The sequence below is a fragment of the Paramisgurnus dabryanus genome, chromosome 9 (assembly GCF_030506205.2).
Source record: "Paramisgurnus dabryanus chromosome 9, PD_genome_1.1, whole genome shotgun sequence".
NCBI classification, from domain to species: Eukaryota; Metazoa; Chordata; class Actinopteri; order Cypriniformes; family Cobitidae; genus Paramisgurnus; species Paramisgurnus dabryanus.
Genome location: NC_133345.1, coordinates 6,774,697 through 6,777,196, shown reverse-complemented (window position 1 = coordinate 6,777,196; position 2,500 = coordinate 6,774,697). Strand labels below are relative to the sequence as shown.

Here is a 2,500-nt window from a genome sequence, read left to right as displayed (position 1 = left end):
AATGACATCGGTAAATGGTTACAGAAAGGACGCATTCATGGGAAAAAATGACATAAAAAAAATAATTAATTAATTAAATGCTTACAGCATCTGGTATTCCCAGGCGGTCTCCCATCCAAGTACTAACCAGGCCCGACCCTGCTTGGCTTCCGAGATCAGACGAGAGCGGGCGTGCTCAGGGTGGTGTGGCCGTAAGCGAGTGCTGACTCGCTTCGATAGACACTTCAAGACTTATGTGGCAACGCCATGACATCAGTGAACGCTTACAGAAAGGTTCATGGGAAAAAATGACATAAAAATGACATAAAAAAATAATTAATTAATTAAATGCTTACAGCACCTGGTATTCCCAGGCGGTCTCCCATCCAAGTACTAACCAGGCCCGACCCTGCTTGGCTTCCGAGATCAGACGAGAGCGGGCGTGCTCAGGGTGGTGTGGCCGTAAGCGAGTGCCGACTCGAATCGACAGACACTTCAAGACTTATGTGGCAACGCCATGACATCAGTGAACGCTTACAGAAAGAACGCATTCATGGGAAAAAATGACATAAATAAATATTTAATTAATTAAATGCTTACAGCACCTGGTATTCCCAGGCAATCTCCCATCCAAGTACTAACCAGGCCCGACCCTGCTTGGCTTCCGAGATCAGACGAGAGCGGGCGTGCTCAGGGTGGTGTGGCCGTAAGCGAGTGCGGACTTGATTCGAGAGACACTTCAAAACTAATGTGGCAACGGCATGCCATGGGAGAACGCTTACAGAAAGGACGCATTCATGGGAAAAATGACATAAAAAATTAATTAATTAAATTCTTACAGCACCAGGTATTCCCAGGCGGTCTCCCATCCAAGTACTAACCAGGCCCGACCCTGCTTGGCTTCCGAGATCAGACGAGAGCGGGCGTGCTCAGGGTGGTGTGGCCGTAAACGAGTGCTGACTCGATTCGAGAGACACTTCAAGGCTAATGTGGCAACGCAATGACATCGGTAAATGGTTACAGAAAGGACGCATTCATGGGAAAAAATGACATAAAAAAATTAATTAATTAATTAAATGCTTACAGCACCTGGTATTCCCAGGCGGTCTCCCATCCAAGTACTAACCAGGCCCGACCCTGCTTGGCTTCCGAGATCAGACGAGAGCGGGCGTGCTCAGGGTGGTGTGGCCGTAAGCGAGTGCTGACTCGCTTCGATAGACACTTCAAGACTTATGTGGCAACGCCATGACATCAGTGAACGCTTACAGAAAGATCGCATTCATGGGAAAAAATGACATAAAAAAATAATTAATTAATTAAATGCTTAGAGCACCTGGTATACCCAGGCGGTCTCCCATCCAAGTACTAACCAGGCCCGACCCTGCTTGGCTTACGAGATCAGACGAGAGCGGGCGTGCTCAGGGTGGCGTGGCCGTAAGCGAGTGCTGACTTGATTCGAGAGACACTTCAAAACTAATGTGGCAACGCCATGCCATGGGAGAACGCTTACAGAAAGGACGCATTCATGGGAAAAATGACATAAATAATTAATTAATTTAATTCTTACAGCACCAGGTATTCCCAGGCGGTCTCCCATCCAAGTACTAACCAGGCCCGACCCTGCTTGGCTTCCGAGATCAGACGAGAGCGGGCGTGCTCAGGGTGGTGCGGCCATAAACGAGTGCTGACTTGATTCAAGAGACACTTCAAGGCTAATGTGGCAACGCAATGACATCGATAAATGGTTACAGAAAGGACGCATTCATGGGAAAAAATGACATAAAAAAAATAATTAATCAATTAAATGCTTACAGCATCTGGTATTCCCAGGCGGTCTCCCATCCAAGTACTAACCAGGCCCGACCCTGCTTGGTTTCCGAGATCAGACGAGAGCGGGCGTGCTCAGGGTGGTGTGGCCGTAAACGAGTGCTGACCCGATTCGAGAGACACTTCAAGGCTAATGTGGCAACGCAATGACATCGGTAAATGGTTACAGAACGGACGCATTCATGGGAAAAAATGACATAAAAAAAATATTTAATTAATTAAATGCTTACAGCACCTGGTATTCCCAGGCGGTCTCCCATCCAAGTACTAACCAGGCCCGACCCTGCTTGGCTTCCGAGATCAGACGAGAGCGGGCGTGCTCAGGGTGGTGTGGCCGTAAACGAGTGCTGACTCGCTTCGATAGACACTTCAAGACTTATGTGGCAACGCCATGACATCAGTGAACGCTTACAGAAAGGTCGCATTCATGGGAAAAAATGACATAAAAAAATAATTAATTAATTAAATGCTTACAGCACCTGGTATTCCCAGGCGGTCTCCCATCCAAGTACTAACCAGGCCCGACCCTGCTTGGCTTCCGAGATCAGACGAGAGCGGGCGTGCTCAGGGTGGTGTGGCCGTAAGCGAGTGCTGACTCGATTCGAGAGACACTTCAAGGCTAATGTGGCAACGCAATGACATCGGTAAATGGTTACAGAAAGGACGCATTCATGGGAAAAAATGACATAAAAAA

General features: G+C 47.8%; 6 non-coding genes and 4 pseudogenes across 6 annotated transcripts; all 10 read right to left on the bottom strand.

The window, feature by feature from the left end:
• Positions 1 to 78: 78 nt before the first annotated feature.
• LOC135724490 (5S ribosomal RNA) lies at positions 79 to 197 on the bottom strand. Its single transcript, XR_010524154.1, has one exon. It is a non-coding gene; the product is annotated as a 5S ribosomal RNA (ribosomal RNA).
• A 131-nt stretch (positions 198 to 328) lies between these two features.
• On the bottom strand, positions 329 to 447 carry LOC135723295 (5S ribosomal RNA). Its single transcript, XR_010523003.1, has one exon. It is a non-coding gene; the product is annotated as a 5S ribosomal RNA (ribosomal RNA).
• A 125-nt stretch (positions 448 to 572) lies between these two features.
• On the bottom strand, positions 573 to 691 carry LOC135725521 (5S ribosomal RNA; annotated as a pseudogene).
• A 120-nt stretch (positions 692 to 811) lies between these two features.
• Positions 812 to 930, bottom strand: LOC135725017 (5S ribosomal RNA). Its single transcript, XR_010524671.1, has one exon. It is a non-coding gene; the product is annotated as a 5S ribosomal RNA (ribosomal RNA).
• A 126-nt stretch (positions 931 to 1,056) lies between these two features.
• Positions 1,057 to 1,175, bottom strand: LOC135723296 (5S ribosomal RNA). The gene has a single exon (XR_010523004.1). It is a non-coding gene; the product is annotated as a 5S ribosomal RNA (ribosomal RNA).
• A 125-nt stretch (positions 1,176 to 1,300) lies between these two features.
• Positions 1,301 to 1,419, bottom strand: LOC135726883 (5S ribosomal RNA; annotated as a pseudogene).
• A 120-nt stretch (positions 1,420 to 1,539) lies between these two features.
• Positions 1,540 to 1,658, bottom strand: LOC135725994 (5S ribosomal RNA; annotated as a pseudogene).
• A 126-nt stretch (positions 1,659 to 1,784) lies between these two features.
• Positions 1,785 to 1,903, bottom strand: LOC135726166 (5S ribosomal RNA; annotated as a pseudogene).
• Positions 1,904 to 2,029: 126 nt separating this feature from the next.
• Positions 2,030 to 2,148, bottom strand: LOC135723541 (5S ribosomal RNA). The gene has a single exon (XR_010523242.1). It is a non-coding gene; the product is annotated as a 5S ribosomal RNA (ribosomal RNA).
• A 125-nt stretch (positions 2,149 to 2,273) lies between these two features.
• LOC135723297 (5S ribosomal RNA) lies at positions 2,274 to 2,392 on the bottom strand. Its single transcript, XR_010523005.1, has one exon. It is a non-coding gene; the product is annotated as a 5S ribosomal RNA (ribosomal RNA).
• Positions 2,393 to 2,500: the final 108 nt, after the last annotated feature.